The sequence below is a fragment of the Lepisosteus oculatus genome, unplaced genomic scaffold (assembly GCF_040954835.1).
Source record: "Lepisosteus oculatus isolate fLepOcu1 unplaced genomic scaffold, fLepOcu1.hap2 HAP2_SCAFFOLD_416, whole genome shotgun sequence".
Lineage (NCBI taxonomy): Eukaryota > Metazoa > Chordata > Actinopteri > Semionotiformes > Lepisosteidae > Lepisosteus > Lepisosteus oculatus.
The window spans coordinates 35113-54628 of NW_027167952.1; the positions used below are offsets into that span (position 1 = coordinate 35113).

Below are 19516 nucleotides of genomic sequence, written 5' to 3' on the forward strand. Positions count from 1 at the left end.
GCACTCTGGTTTCTCTTCATCTCGTACAAATCTTTTGCCTTTTACTAAAGATTTCCATGGAGAGGAGCATGAATGAGTTCCATACAATTTTTGTGCTTCCCTGCCTTCGGGTGGGGCGCAGCTGGGCTGGTCAAAGAGAGAAAACAAAACCGCTCACAATCGCTCTTACAATGCAGTAAGTAGCACAGGCTACTTAAACACATGAATGCAAAACAGCATTTTTCAGCTGATTTAAAATGTACCTAAAGGAAAAGCATTATTGAAGACCATCAATTACCAAGAGCTTTTGTCAAAGGTTTTGGTGGTCATTTTGAATGACCACAGAGCGCTGTGACCTCGTTTTTACATCTCATCCAAAAGACAGCGCCCTTTTACAACACAGCATCTCCGTCACTATACTGGGGCATTGGGACCCGCACAGACCTCAGGGTGAGCGCCCCCCCGCCGGCACCATTAACACCGCTTCCAGCTGGAAGCTTTGTTTTTCCCTGTAGCTCACCCTTATCCGGGTACTGACCTGGCTCACACCTGCTTAGCTTCAGTGGGTTTTCAGTTGCGAGTTGCAAGGGGATGCAAGTGATGGAGCCGCTCGCTGCAAAAGCCACTGCACTGGCCAGGAATCGAACCCGAGCCTCCCACGTGGCAGGCGAGAATTCTACCACTGAACCACCAATGCTCAGTGCCTAGGCCTTCAAAAAAGACGCTTTTTTGGTGCTCTGTGCAAAACGCATCGACATCTGCTTCCAGCTGCAAAATGCCATTCGCGGACGCTGAAGAACTTATTTCCAAGGCAGCGAGTACAAGCGATTGGGCGTTTTAAAACCACCAGGAACAGCAAAGAGGCACGCTTCTTTGATTGTGCCGAAACACACCGACTGGAGGCGGACAACGTAGTCGGCAGGATTGGATCCTACGCGAGGAGACCCCAATGGATTTCTAGTCCATCGCCTTAACCACTCGGCCACGACTACAGCAAGCCCCACCGCCGCTGCGTTCTTGCTACAATCTTACCTGGATTGCGAGGCGCCAGCGGAAGCCTATTTCAAAGTCGTTCTCCGTTTCAAAAAAACATTTCCAAAATACAAGCCTTGCAGACAGACACGCCTCAGAGGACTTAAGGGTGGCTTCATGTCGGAATGATAAAGTCTCCCCGTCCGGACATGAAAATGCCACTTTGTTACACACAAAAAAAGAATCAACAACAGAGAAATGCCCACAAGCATTTGAAAAGCCGCACCACGTCGCACTTGAAATAGCTCTTATATTAGTGGTAGACGCAGGAATCGCCTTTTTATTTACGCTCTTACCAACGCGATGGAAAGCAAAACAAAGCAAAGCAGAGCAAAACAAAACAAAACAAACAAACGAAAACCCTCACATCCTGCACTTGCATATAACGCCGTTACGTGTCCAAGCGGTATTGTACGTCATCCTAGCACTGCACCCCGGGTCGTACGGTATATGGGAACGAGCACACGCCACGAATCGTCTCGAATCACTCCCTACAGCTGTAAGGCGCCTTGAAGCGTGCACCCCCAACATTCTTCTTTGCTCATCTGTGAAAGGTAAACTCTTGAGCAAACTCTGAACCAGCTCTAAGGAAACTAATCCGATTAGACGTTACTTTGACTCATCTTCTTACGCTCAGTGCCGGATTGCTCAAACTCCAGCTAGGGTTAGGGTTAGCATTCCCACGCTACTTAGACACTTTGTTTACGCTCAGTGCTGGATTTTGGGAACTTCAGGACGAGTGGGAATTTTCTCCTATCTGTCCATTCTGTTTTGTTTTGGAGACTCTTGGCTGCCTATGTTGTTCAGTGCAGCGTGAAGGAAACATTTTCCAAAACTGTGTCAGCTCAAAAGTTGTAAGAAAACCTCTCCAGCTGCTTTAACTCTCTTCATTTTTGTCATTTAATGTGACACTCGATGTATAACTGGAGCCTCACATATGCAAATGGTGAGGCTCCAGTTCGACACCCAGTTCGACACCACTTTACAGTATATGACAAAAGCATGGCAGACTGTGCCGGACCAGCTGGTAACTTCCGCTTATTTTGACCATATTAATCATTGGAAATCTTCCCACTTGCATTTGTGACACCTGATTTTGGCTCCACCTAAGACACTCTTAAATCTTCAAACACTTTTCTCTTCTCCCGCAACACACTTGTCTGTCGGCACTATGTGGCAGCGTTGCATGACAACCCATCTCACCACGGAAAGGAACCTAACAGCTTTGGTAAGAGACTAGAATCACCTGAAGAACTGCTTTCCATGGAAGCAGGACCAAGCGATGTAGCATTTTTATAGTACCAGGAAAGGAGAAGCGGCACTTCGCCTTTGCCGCACAGGCACAAGGTGACGTGCGGCAGACGCCGTAGTCGGCAGGATTCGAACCTGAGCGGGGAGTCCCCAATGGATTTCAAGTCCATTGCCTTAACTATTCGGCCACGACTACAGCGAGCTCGCCGCCGCCCCATTCCTCCTATAATCTAACACGGAGTGCGAGGTGGCTGCGGAAACTTTTTTAAAGTCGCTCTCCGTTAAAAAAAAAATACCTTTCACAAGATACATGCCGGCAGACAGACACGCCTCATAGGGTTTAAGGCTGGCTTCACGTTCAAATGATAAAGTCTCCCCGTCCGGATGTCAAAATGCAACTTTGGCAGACAGAAAAAACATCAACAAACCACAAATGTGGACAAGGATTTTACAAGCTGCACCACACTGCACTTTCAAAAGCATTTACATTCGTGTTAGATGCAGGAATTGTCTTTGTTTTGCGCGCTTACGAACGCCATAGAAAACGAAACAAAACAAAAGCCCTCAGCTCCTGCACTTGATTATAATGCCGTTACGTGTCGAAGCAGGAATTTACGTCATCTTACCACTGTAACATGGGGAATAGAGGGAAATGAACACACGCTACGAATCGTCTCAATCACTCCCTAGAGTCGTAAGGCACATTGAAGGGTGCACCCCCATCATTAATCGTTGGGCCTCTGTAAAAGGAAAGCTCTTGAGCAGTCTTTGAAACAGCTCGGATGAAACACTTGATTGCTTCCATGTGCATCTGGAGCCCACTTCTTATTTTCACTTCACGCCGCCCAAAGCATTTCTAAAACAGGAGATTCGCGTTTGGGAATGCGCCCTGCCCTACAAATAAAACAGGTCTACGGGTCTGAAACCTGCTCCATGGAAAACAGTTCTGTTGCGCTTTTGATCCAAGGGAGATTCTCTGTTCTTACTTTTTGATGACATAACACCCAAAGGGGCTTCTTTGGAGCTGGATTCCAACCAGCATCCTAAAGTTTCTTGGCGGTATCCTTTACAGTCCTCTGTTCGGTCGACAAGGAACAGAAGGGGGCAGCTTTCCTCACACATACAGTGCAATGTACTGTAGTGTTCCCCTTCATTGAATTCGCAGTTCTGCATCAGACCTCAAACTCGTTTCCTTAGCTTGGATTTAAGCCACGAAGCAGGCTTCTACTGTATAAACGTCTAGAGGAATCACAAACTATTTGAGAGGCCATCATCCCATTGGGAACTGACAAAGTCTATCCCTAAACACCTAGCGCAGTCTCTCGAGAGACTGTCAAAAATCGCTTTCTCCGTTTTTGCTGCAAGTAAGTGAAAACGCGGTCTCAACCCAAAGCCACTTGGCAGCAGCGGCACGTAAATACTGTTACTGCCACTGCTCGATACCGACGTTAGCCTACTATACCATGTTCAGCCACCGCTAGAAAATGTAAGGCTCTAGTACTGGAGCAAACAAAAGGAGGGCCAACGTCGAACAGGCACACGTGTCAGACATAGAGAGCGACGAGGAATTGATTCAAACCCATGCATGTAGAGCACAATGAATTAATAGTCCATCGCCTTAACCACTCGGCCACCTTGTCGACGAAACTGGGCTGTCCAGACATGGGTTGGCGCGCTCCAGATGATCTTTTTATTTTTTTTCCCTCGTACTCGAGGGTCCTTTTCCTGTTCCACATGCAATTTCAACATTTTCCTTGGGAGATGTCAAGCCAGCAAGCCACTGCTGTGGTTCAGTGGCCAGTGTGGAGTTCAGTGGCCCTGTTGTACACAGAAAGCACATTGAGCTCCTTGGACATGAAAAGTTCCAGATAAAAGCCATTTGTCATCCTTTCTCTTGGTGTCGATGTTGCTATTGTATAAAGGTGGCAACTTGCTCAGCGAGCAGGCGGAGCACACACCGAATGCAGATGTGTCTGAGTGGTGTGTCCAAGTGGCTGCAAAAGGACAACTATCCCGGGGCGCCGTGGCTTAGTTGGTTAAAGTGCTTGTCTCTTAAACAGGAGATCCTGAGTCCGAATCCCAGTGGTGCCTTCTTTGTTGTGTCTTCTTGAACAGAACTGGTCCTTACAGACAACCGCCTACGGCTAGACTTAATTAAATGCAAGTATTCATTTCCTGTCTTTAACGCGACTTGTTTTTCTTAAAATGGATGCAACTTGCAAAACATGAAATACAAACATTGCTAATCAGCACTAGCGGCTGGCAAAAAAAAAGAAGTCAGCAATGTTTTTTTTCTTTAACCTTAACCCTGCTAATGGAGAAGAGTTAAACGACCGAGTCTATGCAGCTTAAACGGTGCTCATGTCGGGTTCTTAGCTGAAAGGGTGGTAAATCACGCTCACCCCAGTCCTTAATCTTTTAAAAGGATACAAAATTGAACCTAGTCGCCACATCACATACATCCTGTTCAACGATAAAAAGGTGACATCTATCCTCGATCCAGAGTAAATCCCACGTTGAGGGCATATTGTTTTCCACTTTACCATGAGTCGGGCTCAGCTGCACAGAGGCGAGAGCAGAGCAATGAGGTCACGGGGACAGGGGAGTCACACGCTGGCGGTTTAAACACGCGGAAGAAAACTGAGGGATCCACAGTATGTGGACCCTCCGTGCGCCATCAGTCCGCACTCCGGACTCTGAATCCTGCCATCCAAGTTAAGATCTCGGCGGAACCTGAGGCGCAGTTCCTTCTTAAAACGTAATCTGGTGAGCATTTCTAGAATCGTACTTGTATAGATGCAGCCTTTAATGTGTTGCTAGGTTAAAATTGATGACTTCTTGAACTTCAGTAGGCAACTGCCCTCTTGATTTCGGATTTAATTTCTTTATTACAGGGGCGCTTTTATGAAGACAGAGTCATGTTCAGGTACTTTGCTTGATGGAGGAAGCATATTTCAGACTCTGTGATCTGCTCACCTGCAAAGGTCTGCTGTACTACTACAAGAGAGAAGTAGAGTCTGGAAGAATGGACAATTTTATGATGCTTTGGAAGATAATGTTTTTTTTTTTCTTTGAAATCGAAATGAATCAGAATATCAGTGCAAAAGACAAACTCTTGGTTTGGTTTAAAAAGATATGGTTTTAAAACAGACAAAATGTAGAAAACAGGTGTTTCTCACTTTTGGAAAAGAATGGACCGGGGGTAATATTTTACTAGTTGCAGTGCTGATCTCACTGGGTTACAGTCCTGCAGTGTCATACCAGGGCCAGTGGCCCAATGGATAACGCGTCTGACTACGGATCAGGAGATTGCAGGTTCGACTCCTGCCTGGCTCGGGTCGTTTTTAAATGCATCGGGCTACTCCCTAAGTAGTCTGTGCTACTTACTGCATTGTAATCGTACCCAGTAAGAGATTTCCTTCATGTAAATGAACTGCACCTGACAGCTTTAGAAAAACACCTGGGCTCAATACGGTGCTGAGAGCTCAGCGTTGCTGTTCTAATTAGCACGCACTCCATCAGCTATGAGCCCGAACCTTTCAATTATTCCGATCAGTAAGTCAACACGTAGTCCACATGAACGGTAGAAATATTCTCTTGTCTGTCTCTTGTTTGTATAGAACTGAATGTCCCTGACAATGTACTGTTAGTTTTAATTGAAGAACGGCATTTGTGTTCAAATATACCAGACAAGTTTATGTAACTGCTCATGCGACACTCAGTTGTAATTAGTCAAGAAATAAAGTCGAACAACAGCTGCGGGTTTGATTCTGAACGTATCAGATTGCAGCGCCTTTTACTTCCATTGACAAATGATAGAGATTCGAAGAGAGATCCTTCAGACCAGCAAGCAAACCCACGGCTATTTCGGTTTTCTATCTAGGCAACGTTGGTGTCTGCAATAGCATACATGAAAGCGTGATGCAATTTCTGTGGCTACATTTGTTGCACGTCATGCACAGTAAGAGTGTTTCTAACACCAAATAAAAAGTCAACAATTAGCGATCACGCCTTCTCCTCAGTTAACCCACTGAAACCCTTGCTGTTAACAGTTCTTTACTGCGTGCTTTAAGAGCACCTACACATCGTGTCGGTTCTTACAGCTTTATTCATTAGGTTTTCAAAGGCATAAGTAGAGCACCAGAGGTGCGAACGCAAAATGTGTGGTTATCTGAAGAATTGATGTCCATGGCAGCGGGGCCAAGCGATTTAGCGTTTTTATAGTACCAGGAAAGGAGAAGCGGCACTTCGCCTCTGCCGTGCAGGCACAAGGCGACGTGCGGCAGACGCCGGAGTCGGCAGGTTTCGAACCTGCGCGGGGAAGCCCCAACGCATTTCGAGCCCATCGCCTTAACCACTCGAGCACGACAAATGCGAGCTCCCCGCCGCCGCATTCCTCCTATAATCAAACACGGACTGCGAGGTGGCTGCGGAAACCTTTTTAAAGTTGCTCTCCGTTAAAAAAAATACCTTTCACAAGATTCGTGCCGGCAGACAGACACGCCTCAGAGGGTTTAAGGCTGGCTTCACGTTCAAATGATAAAGTCCCCCAGTCCGGATGTCAAAATGCAACTTTGGCAGACAGAAAAAACATCAACAAACCACAAATGTGGACAAGGATTTTACAAGCTGCACCACACTGCACTTTCAAAAGCATTTACATTCGTGTTAGACGCAGGAATTGCCTTTGATTTGCGCGCTTACGAACGCCATGGAAAACGAAACAAAACTAAAGCCCTCAGCTCCTGCACTTGATTATAATCCCGTTACGTGTCGAAGCAGGAATTTAAGTCATCCTACCACTGCAACACGGGGAATAGAGGGAAATGAGCACAAGCTACGAATTGTCTCTAATCAGTCCCTACAGTTGTAAGACGCCTGGAAGCGTGCACCCCCATCATTAATCTTTGCGCATCTGTGCAAGGTAAACTCTGGAGCAGTCTCTGAAACGGCTCAAAGGAAACACGTGATTGATTCCATGTGCATCTGGGGTTCATTTCTTATTTACATTTAATTCAAGGGAAAGGCTTGGGTCAGTTTCAGACGGCCTCCAACAGCGAGATTCAAGCGCCCCATCTTCAGCCCAATCTGCGCCGCCAGAATGCCAACGGCTCCTCTGGTCTCCGGGGTGCGGTTGTGACCCCGTAACCTAAAGTGTTGGTTGCAGACAAATGGAGACTAACAGGTGATGTCCTAGGACATGACTACATTGTGACACTCGGTGGGGATGGTGACCATTGCTTGGAAAAGAGTGCGAGGCCCCTTTAGAAAAACATTTTGTTAACAGGCATTCTGCCTCAGCCTAAACACCTATAGCTTGCAAAGCGCATGCTATTAGACAGGCACCTCTGCAAGACCTTAAGAGTCTCTTAAACTAGTGATAGTAAGGTGTTCCCAATGGGCGATGTTCGGCTTTCAAATCATCTCTCCGTGGAAGCGCCGAGATGCAGCTGTTTAAGGCTTAGAAGCAGCTGACTGTTTTACTACCTAGCTGATCACTGTCAGTCAGGGAGCTTAGAGGTGAAAAGCCTGTCTGAGAGACAATTCGCCGTCGATCAGTTCAATATGTTCCGTACCAGCTCGGCGCATCTGAGATCATCTTGGTAGCCGTGTAGCTCATATGAGTGAAAGCGTGTGTGTCAGGACTCTTACTTGGCCATCCCAACATACGGAATTTCTACTGTTTCAGCCACTCTGTTGTTGATGTACTCCTTTGTTTTTGTCATGCTGCATGACCCAGCGTCTTTCGAGTTTTAGATCACAGGCAGACACCCTGACATTCTGCTGTAGAATTTCCTGATACATCTTGGAATTCATCGGTCCCTCGATGATTGCAAGCCGTACAGCCTCCGCCATGCTTCCCAGGTGGGATGAGGTTTTGGAGTTGGTATGTGGTGTTTTGTTATCTCCAAACATAACGCTGTGCACATTTACCAACAAGTTCAACTTTTGTCACGTCTGTCCACAGAACATTGTTCCAGGAGTTGTGGAACATCCATGTGGTCTTTAGCAAACTTGAGAGGGGCAGTGGTGGTTTTTTTTGGGGGGAGAGCAGTGGTTTCCTCCGTGGTGACCTCGCATGATCACCACTCCTGTTCAGATTTCTTCTTATGGTGGACTCATGAACACAGACGTAAGACAAAGTCAACCACCTGTTCGCTAGATCCCATCCCCACTCAGCTAGTCAAAGATTCCCTCGAAGGACTGGCAGGACCTATAATTAGTATGATGAATGCATCGCTTGCGTCAGGCGTCGTACATGATCAATTTAAGGTAGTGGTTCTTAGACCGCTCCTTAAGAAGTCAAATTTGGATCCACAAGTTCTTAACAACTACAGGCCTGTCTCAAAGGTCCCATTTCAATCTAAAAGTCTTGAAAGAATAGTTGTTGCCCAACATCAAATGGATTCAAATAATATACTTGAGAAATTTCAGTCTGGTTTCTGAAACTGTATTAACAAGAGTCGTAAATTATATTCTCTTAGCTACTGATGCGGGGAATGCAACAGTGCTAGGAATGCAAACTTTAGGTTGCGCTTCTTCATGCTGCATCATTGGCATGAGTGGAGCTTTTTAAACGTCTGTACTTACTGCGCCCCATAAGAAATCGTTTGTCCCTGTTCAAAAGAGATTGTGCGATGTCCTGCAGCGTTCGCAAAGCAAACCTTTGAAAGTTTGAATAGAGGAATTTATTCTGCTTCCTGTGCGTGCAGTAGTTACAAACTTGAACGTCTTTACACGATCTCCTGCAGTTTTCAGTGGGCAGGCTTGGTCAGATGGCTTGGAAAAACGCACTGTGTTTCGGCTCGGGAAACATCATGAGCAGTGTCCTGCATGTTTTCTGTGTATAGCTGTCTTTTAACGCATACAGAATTCATTCGAAATCATTGATTTCTCCAATTAACAAGGGTCCCTTAAAGGATGAGTCAAAGTAACGTCTAATCGGATTAGTTTCCTTAGAGCTGGTTCAGAGTTTGCTCAAGAGTTTACCTTTCACAGATGAGCAAAGAAGAATGTTGGGGGTGCACGCTTCAAGGCACCTTACAGCTGTAGGGAGTGATACGAGACGATTCGTGGCGTGTGCTCGTTCCCATATACCATACGCACCGGCGTGCAGTGCTAGGATGACGTACAATACCGCTTGGGCACGTAACGGCGTTATATGCAAGTGCGGGACGTGAGGGTTTTCGTTTGTTCGTTTTGTTTTGCTCTGCTTTGCTTTGTTTTGCTTTCCATCGCGTTGGTAAGAGCGTAAATAAAAAGGCGATTCCTGCGTCTACCACTAATGTAAGAGGTATTTCAAGTGCGACGTGGTGCGGCTTTTCAAATGCTTGTGGGCATTTCTCTGTTGTTGATTCTTTTTTTGTGTGTAACAAAGTGGAATTTTCATGTCCGGACGGGGAGACTTTATCATTCCGACATGAAGCCACCCTTAAGTCCTCTGAGGCGTGTCTGTCTGCAAGGCTTGTATTTTGGAAATGTTTTTTTGAAACGGAGAACGACTTTGAAATAGGCTTCCGCCGGCGCCTCGCGATCCAGGTAAGATTGTAGCAACAACGCAGCGGCAGCGGGGCTTGCTGTAGTCGTGGCCGAGTGGTTAAGGCGATGGACTAGAAATCCATTGGGGTCTCCCCGCGCAGGTTCGAATCCTGCCGACTACGTTGTCCGCCTCCAGTCGGTGTGTTCCGGCGCAAGCAAAGAAGCGCGCCTCTTTGCTGTTCCTGGTGGTTTTAAAACGCCCAATCGCTTGTACCCGCTGCCTTGAAAATAAATTCTTCAGCATCCGCGAATGGCATTTTGCAGCTGGAAGCATATGTCGACGCTTTTTGCACAGAGCACCAAAAAAGCGTCTTTTTTGAAGGCCCAGACACTGAGCATTGGTGGTTCAGTGGTAGAATTCTTGCCTGCCACGCGGGAGGCTTGGGTTTGATTCCCGGCCAATGTAGTGGCTTTTGCAGCGAGCAGCTCCATCACTTGCATCCCCTTGCAACTCGCAACTGAAAACCCACTGAAGCTTAGCAGGTGTGAGCCAGGTCAGTACCCGGATGAGGGTAAGCTACAGGGAAAAACAAAGCTTCCAGCTGGAAGCGGTGTTAATGGTGCCGGCGGGGGGGCGCTCACCCTGAGGTCTGTGCGGGTCCCAATGTCCCAGCATAGTGACGGAGACGCTGTGTTGTAAAAGGGCGCTGTCTTTCGGATGAGATGTAAAACCGAGGTCATAGTGCTCTGTGGTCATTAAAAATGACCACCAAAACCTTTGACAAAAGCTCTTGGTAATTGATGGTCTTCAATAATGCTTCTCCTTTAGGTACATTTTAAATCAGCTGAAAAATGCTGTGAAATGGGGGGACTCTTCAGGCCAGTGTAGGATTTGGGTTACAAGAACATGAAACTGCACGAGAAAGCCCGTACACTGAATTACACGGCTTTCTATTCAAAGGAGGGCAAAAGAAATTCCCTGAGTTCGATTATTTGCAGCACAGAGAGGACCACCGTCATGAGGCCGGTTAGCTCAGTTGGTTAGAGCGTGGTGCTAATAACGCCAAGGTCACGGGTTCGATCCCCGTACGGGCCAGGTTCTTTTCTCCTCTCTTACCAAAGCTGTTAGGTTCCTTTCCGTGGTGAGAGGGGTTGTCATGCAACGCTGCCACATAGTGCCGACAGACAAGAGTGTTGCGGGAGAAGAGAAAAGTGTTTGAAGATTTAAGAGTGTCTTAGGTGGAGTCAAAATCAAGTGTCACAAATGCAAGTGGTTGGATTTCCAATGTTTAATATGGTAAAAATAAGCAGAAGTTATCTGCCGGTCATGGCACAGTCTGCCATGCTTTTGTCAGATACTGTAAAGTGGTGTTGAACTGGAGCCTCACCATTTGCATATGTGAGGCTCCAGTTATACATCGAGTGTCACATTAAATGACAAATATGAAGAGAGTTAAAGCAGCTGGAGAGGTTTTCTTACAACTTTTGAGCTGACACAGTTTTGGAAAATGTTTCCTTCACGCTGCACTGTACAACATAGGCAGCCAAGAGTCTCCAAAACAAAACAGAATTGACAGATAGGAGAAAATTCCCACTCGTCCTGAAGTTCCCAAAATCCAGCACTGAGCGTAAACAAAGTGTCGAAGTAGCGTGGGAATGCTAACCCTAACCCTAGCTGGAGTTTGAGCAATCCAGCACTGAGCGTAAAAAGATGAGTCAAAGTAACGTCTAATCGGATTAGTTTCCTTAGAGCTGGTTCAGAGTTTGCTCAAGAGTTTACCCAGTGGGCATTGATTCGTCGAATATACGTATATTCACGGCGAAAATACGGCTATACGTATATATACGTCGCCTCGACGTATAATCAACGTCGAATTGCAACCGTAAAATCGACGACATTAATAAACGCATATATAACGTCGAAAACACATCTAACACAGTGCCTGAGGCTTTTTACTGTATGTATCGTGTGTGCCGCAACTAGGAGTATACGGCACTCTGCACAGTGTACGAAGTAAATTATTTTCGCAGTAATTAATTTACACGTGTATAATAAATATAGTAAATATAATAAATTAATTACTGCGAAAATAATTTTCTTCGTAAATCCTGCAATCCAGATGATTGGGGTATTGGTGCATGGCTACAGTCTGTGCTAGGAACATGGAGAGGGTCTCTGGTTCAATACATATTTGTGGGTCTGGTATTATTCGTTATGATCATATCGTTAATATCCTGTTTGAAAAACATGTGGACTAAAGCTGCTGCTTCTGTGCTAATTGTACGCCCTGAAGGGATCATGAAGGTCAAAAAATGATTTCATGGGAAAGGTTCTCTTATCTAGTGGCAGAACCTGATGGGTAGAACAATATAGCTTTAAGGGGGGTTACCCTTGGGAGTGATTCCCCTAGATGCAAATGATTATTGTGGTTTATTTGTTCATAATAAGATGTTTTGCAGGAACGGAACAAAGAGAAATTTTACAACTTCAGCTAGAATTGTTCTGCAAAACGTCACAGCTGAGGCAGGGGAACAATGTGTAGATTTTTCTAAGAGTTATTACCCAGTTGTTGACCAATCTGTTGACCAATGTTGACCAAAAAAGCCTAGGATTATGCTGGGCTCCAGCCCACAGGGATTTACCTGTGCTGTAAGAACTAATGAGTGAATAAGGAGACTGGATTCTGGTGAAAGACTTCAGGAAAAAGAAATGGTGTTCACTCAGGTGGAGGGGGCTGTACCAGGTGCTGCTGACCACTGCCACTGCTGTGAAGGTCACAGAAATGGTGCCCTGGATTCATGCTTCCCACTGTAAAAAGGTCACAAACGAACTGAGCAAAGCGCAGGAGTGATGTCTCCACAAGGACAGATGGGGATAACCTGCTTGGGACTGATGTGCACAGCCTTTTTCCTTTTTATGTAGAAGCCTGTCACCACCCCAAAAGAGGAAGAATCTAAACACGAAGCCTCTTTGTATACAAACTGGCTGAATGAAACTGATAATGAGGGGAATATGAGTAATTTGTGGTATAAATTTATAAATCATACTGTAAAGTTAAAGAAATTTAATGCATCTTGTTATATATGTGCTTTAATGCCTCAGTCTACAGCCTCACCCATGCGACTTTTTATGAAATGTACTCTTTTATTAATATCACGTTAGACGCTATCAAACAAGAATTAAGGGGAGTTAGATTAATGGCACTTCAGAACAGGTTCGTGCTGGACCTTCAAAATGCAGCATCTGGAGGAGTCTATGCTTTAGTAGGAGACTCCTGTTGTACATATATTCCAGCTAATGACTATGATTACGGAAATCTTACGCTCGCTATTCAGCATTTGAAAGAACTAAAAGACAAGGTGAATAAAGAGAGAGGCATAAAAGATACACCGGCTTTTCTCTCCTGGTTAGAATCACTGTTTGGGCCAGGGGGAATGTTTTTCTTTTAAGTTACTAACACCGATTATAGGGGCTGTGATACTTGTCTTCCTGTTTTTATGTTGCTGTATGACATGTATTATTCCAATGCTTCGAAATATGGAAATATGGTACCTAGGGGGATAAACTGTTCATCCTTCCAGTCTGGAGAATTGGCAGCTGTCTGACGTCAGTAAGTGATCCTTAAAAATTAATAGTTCCATGACAGTGTGCATCACCAGAAAATCAATTTCAATGCATTAAAACTCTTGTTATCCTTCTGATCATTGAAGTGTCATTGCCCCAGCACTGTATACTCTTACTTTTGACGCCTGTCTGAAGTTGGATCCATTTCTAAGAATGGTGACTCACATATCCTCCTGCTCAACTTTGGCTCAACCACACAAACTATGAAGTTAATCATCTGCTTTTGCTCCAAGATTTATGTTACTAGGCTCTCTCCTGGGGATCCTCGTGTTCAAATATTGCCCTTATTGTGGATGATCCATGACAGAATTCAGGGAATTCAGAATTCTGATACCTCAGCTCAGATTCTGACTGGGCAGACTGTCATTGCCTGGTGTGAATGTGTGCATATCTGTTTTTGTGCATGTTCTGTGGCCTGTTGTACAGTACATCACAAATGAAAGGGAAATGGAAAACTAAAATAAGACTCAAGTGTTTTATCTTTCATTAACAGTGTTTCATTAGTATCTGTGCTAGATCCTGTCATCCACTGCTTACCACGACAGGCTCTAGCACAGGATAGCAGCTAATACATTTAACAATCTCACTGCACAATGTTGTATATTCAAGGGCTGATCTTCTGTACTTTTTCTTTCACTTTTCATTTCCTAGAAACTCAGTCCTGCCAGGAATAATCTGAGAACAAAATCAATCTGAGTGAAAATCAAGCAGAGGAAGATTGTTTTACAGAGTCAACAAGGTCTAATTCAAGGTCATCAGCACTAACAACATTCTCTCTGGAGACAGGCGATAAGAAAATTGAAAGTGTGTATTGTTACACAACAGCAGAGACTATGAGTTATGCTATCATGAGAGTGGTGATGGATTTTTTTCATTGCTTAGTTTTGCAGGTTCTGTACATTTGAACATTCAAAGTGACTAAAGTAAAGGAGTTTTCCCTTTTTACCACATAATTCCCAAAGATCAACACTAATAGAAAGCCTAATTCCAGCCAAGATTCAATTACTGTCTCTCAGGCATCCCAGCAGTGGATTTCATGACTTCAGACAGCCATCTTTATCAGTGGAGAACTCAATGCTCTGAGGTTTACTGGCAGAGTCTCACACTGGGTAATATGTTGGTAAATAAGGTCCTATGGAATTCTACTATTGATAAATTCGACTATGGAACTGCGATGTGTCCTGAAAAAATCTTCTATGATAGTGGTACAGTCCATCACACCCCACCTACAGCCTTTAAAAGAGAAAAAAAAAACTGACAACAACAAAGTAAGTCTGTGGTGTAATCAGCTAGGTCTTGCAAACATACTTGACCTCTTCCAGCTACCAACATTACAAATGCTGTTTACACATTAGATGGTTATTTTTTGGCTTCTGATATTATGGTGGAAAAAGAGCCCTGGAATCTTTGTTGAAGGACAAAAGACGGAAAGAACGGGCAGTGTAACCATGGCGAAGAGAAGGGAAATATTGGAGAGAGCTTTTTTCATACACTTTTTATCATTGTTTTTCCAGCCCAACAATGATCAACAAATATGGGCAGGCGTCCTGTGCCAAATCCAATCTACCTTTCTTCCAAGCATACAGGAATGTCAGTGAATTAAATATTGACATATGAAAATACCCAAAAATATGCAATCACACATATGCAGTTTGAGCAAACATAAGACAATACCCAAGTACCACAAACTACCAGGCATCATTAGCAGTTCAGGTGGGGAGCTGTGTCAGCATGCGTAGGCTGCAAAGGAACAAGTAATAGGTCTATTCCATGCTTAAAAGAGAAGAAAGAAAACAACATTTCAGCCGTGGAGCCCTCACACCTGAAGAAGGCTCCACGGCCGAAACGTTGTGTTTTCTTTCTTCTCTTTTCATCTAGTGTCATTAGCCAGTTACTGTCAAAATAAAATAGAAATGGATAACATTCTAGAGAGAGTTTGAAATACCAAGGTACAATTTAAACCATATTTCTTCCACTACAACCACAATATTTTGGAGAGATCGCTGAGCCTAACTGTTCTGGCATGCCCGTTAGCCTCCGTCCTGCTTCAGCAATGAATGCAACGGGGCACATTCTGAGGGAGATGCGGTCAATCAGGTTGCAGGAAAACCACGCTATGCTTTTTTTTGAGATCCTGAAAAGGACAGAGGGGCCATGTATATGTGTGCAGCTGGATATGTAATTGCAGGTGGCGTAGCAAATTCTGCTGAAGCCCCACTGCCTGGTGTGGACGGTAGCTGTGCATGTTGCAGCAGAATTGTGCATGTGAGATCAAGGGGGCATGTCATGTGTTTGAGCACTTCACTCCCTTCCGGAAGCACGCGATTCCCCGAGTCCAAAAAATTTGTAAGTTCTTTGGATGACCTGTGGACCGATCTTTCACGATGAAGAATTCCTTAAGAAGAATAGATCTCGGCCCACCATCCCAATGCCTCCATCTCAAAACAGCAACCTCCCACTGCCCTTAGTCTGCAAGGCAGTCCTTTCAAGTGCGATGATGACGCCGGGACCTTCGTTGCCTATTGTACGAGCTGAACTTTTGTGCTCATCAATTCAACGCTCTTTCCATCAACTCATCTTGTCTTTTGACGCTTCGTGTTTTGTGCTCCTTTGACTATCGGCATATCGGGTGACTGCAAACACTGAAGTTCTTGCTTACGGAGTGTGGAACAGTGTTTTCAAGTGATCGCTGTTCTGTCATGTTGACGCCGAGTGAATCTTTCTTTGGCAACATGGGCAGGCTGACAGCAGCGCGAGCGAAAGTAATGGCAAATTTCTTGACTTATTTCTGAATGTGAATGTTCTTTAGAAAAGGGATGCGGCGTTGCTTCTCCCCCGTGTAAAGGTCACGCATTCCAGACGTGGTTATGAGCGAACAGTTGCCGCAAGTGTTTGAAAAGAGCAAGAGAGGAAGCAGCCCTGCCCCGTGTGAGGATCAAACTTAGGACCTTCAGATGATGAGACTGACGTGCTACCAACTACGCCAACGAGGCCAGCTGCAGTACACAGCCGGAAAGTTTGCCTCATATGGATTTCAGTCGCCCGTTCCCTAATCTTTAGACGCCCTCTGCTGGATGTTGCATTTGCCTTTTGATCTCACCGATACTTTTTTGGTCTGTTTCTGTTGCGAGTCTGTTTTTCAGATCTCACCTAGCACAAGTCTCTCTGGCTGAAGTGGCCTCTCTGCTTCAGCATCGTGCCCTCACTCAGCCATTAAAAACGTCACTCGGACTTCTGACATGCTGACATGAAATGTCAAGAGAGAGTGGCGGAGACGCTTAAGGCAGAGAGAAGATGAAGAGGGGGCGTGGCTGCGAAATGATTGACAGCTGCATGACGCTCTCCATGCAAGGCGTGACCACAGGCTAAAGGACACCTTTCGGCACATCAAGCTCTAAGCACACACCTGGAGGACGTGGGAAATGATCCTGCTACCTCTCGCATGCAAAGCGAGCGCTGTACCATGCAAGCTAGCCCCCCTCGCTGGGGCTCATGCCTCGGTGTCGCCTAGTGCCGCTTGTTCCCCTCTTACCGGTGCAGTTCACTGCCCTTCGTCTGCAAGGCAGTCGTGTAATTGCGGCTTTCTTGACTTATTGATGAAGGTCTGACTGGACGAGTGAATGACGCCTCTCCCCCGTCCTCAAGCTCGCTGACAGAATAAAATGGAAAGTGCTGCCATGGCTCATTGGTTAAGGGGTATGATTCTTGCTTAGGGAGTGGGAGGTCCTGGGTTCAACTCGCGGATGAGCCCTTGTGTGTTCTTTTTGTCCTCGTCCACAAGACTGGGAACTGATATCCACATCACCTTGCAGCATCTGCTTATGGCAAACGATGGAATGTGACTAATGACTGAACGAGCCTGGTGAATACTCATCACGTGGCACAATGAGAGCGTGCAGTCAGCTGTCCAAGGCAGCAACCTCATTGCTCGTTCAAAAGAACACGTACTGAAAACTCATCACCACTATGTCGTAAATGAGCACCGCGATCGCTTGTTGTCATGCGTCCTTACTTGGGAAATGCAGAAGCAAAAACTGCCCTCTCTCAGCCACCGAAACGTGTGCGGCTCGCCTTGCACTCTCTGCGCCTCGCATATTTATGGAGCTGTCTGCTCTTCTTTCTGTTGAAGTGCGCAAGTTACGGGGCGTACTGCACACTATGATGTGCTCAATGACAGCTTTCAAGATTTGAAAACTATGAGCTTGATGGCTCAAGTCGAACGAATGTGGTTGTTACGCAATTGATGATCAAACGCACGTATTCTAACGATTCGTGAGAGTATGTTCTAAAGGTCCCTGGCTCGATCCCGGGTTTCGGTGTTTTGTTTCATCGCGCCCTTTGTTCCTCTCTCCAGCGCCCCCTGCCTAAAGTGACGTGTCCCTTTCTCAGCCCGAAACGCAAGCGAGACACCAGCAGCAATCCCTGCAGGTTTCCGTGGTGTAGCGGCTATCACGTTTGCCTAACACGTGAAAGGTCCCCGGTTCGAGACCGGGCGGAAACAGCCTCGTTTTGCACGCTCCTGTACTTCACAGAGGTATTGAGCGACCGGTCATTTGTTCCCAATGTATTTCCGGTGCCTTCATGCACTCTTGTACCAAACGCACGTTCCTTCTGTATGCGGAGCCGATCATTTGCAATTGGGCTGTGCCGACAGATCAGGACGAGCTCTGTCGGCTCAAAAGCAGCGCAGGACCTGCAAGAACAACAGAAAGATTAGCATCCAGCGGGGGCTTCTTAGTGAGCCCAAGATCTCATCAAGAATCGGCTCCAGCAACAGGGCTGGGCGCATTGTTCCATTCTCCAACCACTCTCGGTGTAAACAAGTCCCTCCTGGTCTCTGCTTGAATTGCACTTTCCTGCGTTTGCTTTGGTGTAACTGGCTTCCCCTGCATGGGCGAATGTGAAGAAGATCCTTAGTAAGTCATTGAAGAAACCCGAGAAGAGGTCGGAGTGGTCCCTGTCGTTCATCAACGATCCAGTCAGGCAGTACTCCTCTGTAAAGCGCCGTTCGTTCACATCAATTGGCTTTTTTTTGCTTTCACTCGTGCAAGTAGTAAAAGCAGACGCCCCTATTCTGCTGTGACCCGGATTCGAACCGGGGTTGTTGCGGCCACAACGCAAAGTACTGACCACTATACGATCACGGCGAGTTACCGATACACACGGGGCAGGGCGGAAAAGGCTGTGCTCTCTTCGTGTGACATAATTCGGGAAAGTCCTGACGTTGCATTTCAACTGAGCCCCAGTATACATCGACCCTTCGACACTCTGAGTGACAACTCTCTTGCGTGTTTTCTCATATTTATGTAGTTTGCTTGCATGATGCCCGGAACAGCAGGGTTGCGCACTCCCATATGGTCTAGCGGTTAGGATTCCTGGTTTTCACCCAGATGGCCCGTGTTCGACTCCCGGTATGGGAACGTGTCAATTTTGCCTCCTGCTTTCCAAAAGATCAGCACTGTGTACGAAGGAGCCGCATTAAAACTACTCAACGTGCAAAACGTGCGAGAAGAGGGGGCGCTTGTTTCCAGCCGAAACTTCTCGCGTGTGAGACGAGCTGACCATCGCTGCAGGAGGTGGGAGGGTCACTCTGGTAGACAGGGCTGACCTTCGGCAATAGGATTTATACTCTCCAAGATGATATTTGCACTTTCTGGAGAGGCGATTTTCTCCACTTCAGTAGCCCGATTTCGTCGATTGCGTGGAGAGGGCTGTAGAATGTGGCGCCGTCTTTCCTGCTCCGTCCATGACAGGCGTGCTGGTCTCTGGAGAGAGAGCACGGTCCATCAGCGCACCCCAATAAAGGCACTGGAAGCAGCTGAATCGCATTGGCGAAGCTCAGCGCTGGGCCGCTGGGCACATCTGACCACAGTTTCCGTAGTGTAGTGTTTATCACGTTCGCCTCACACGCGAAAGGTCCCCGGATCGAAACCGGGCGGAAACAGACCAGACTTCTTCTGTCGCCACGCACAAAAGGGGATTGGGGATTCGCCTAGCGCTGTGATCGAACAGACCCACTCACCTCTTAGTGTGGCGGGATCTGCACAGTGCATGTCGCAGCGCATCCTGCTTTCACTTCAATGCGCGTCCTGATGTACCCCGGTCTCCCGCGTGACAGGTGGGGACAGGTGACAGGTCCACGTGACAGGT

At 46.2% G+C, this 19516-nt stretch overlaps 7 non-coding genes across 7 annotated transcripts; 6 read left to right on the forward strand and 1 right to left on the reverse strand.

The window, feature by feature from the left end:
• Positions 1-117, forward strand: LOC138229239 (U5 spliceosomal RNA). The gene has a single exon (XR_011185706.1). It is a non-coding gene; the product is annotated as a U5 spliceosomal RNA (small nuclear RNA).
• A 2259-nt stretch (positions 118-2376) lies between these two features.
• On the reverse strand, positions 2377-2458 carry trnas-uga (transfer RNA serine (anticodon UGA)). The gene has a single exon. It is a non-coding gene; the product is annotated as a tRNA-Ser (tRNA).
• Positions 2459-5525: 3067 nt separating this feature from the next.
• trnar-acg (transfer RNA arginine (anticodon ACG)) lies at positions 5526-5598 on the forward strand. The gene has a single exon. It is a non-coding gene; the product is annotated as a tRNA-Arg (tRNA).
• A 4243-nt stretch (positions 5599-9841) lies between these two features.
• On the forward strand, positions 9842-9923 carry trnas-aga (transfer RNA serine (anticodon AGA)). The gene has a single exon. It is a non-coding gene; the product is annotated as a tRNA-Ser (tRNA).
• An 840-nt stretch (positions 9924-10763) lies between these two features.
• On the forward strand, positions 10764-10837 carry trnai-aau (transfer RNA isoleucine (anticodon AAU)). Its single transcript has one exon. It is a non-coding gene; the product is annotated as a tRNA-Ile (tRNA).
• Positions 10838-17794: 6957 nt separating this feature from the next.
• On the forward strand, positions 17795-17867 carry trnav-aac (transfer RNA valine (anticodon AAC)). Its single transcript has one exon. It is a non-coding gene; the product is annotated as a tRNA-Val (tRNA).
• Positions 17868-18714: 847 nt separating this feature from the next.
• trnae-uuc (transfer RNA glutamic acid (anticodon UUC)) lies at positions 18715-18786 on the forward strand. The gene has a single exon. It is a non-coding gene; the product is annotated as a tRNA-Glu (tRNA).
• Positions 18787-19516: the final 730 nt, after the last annotated feature.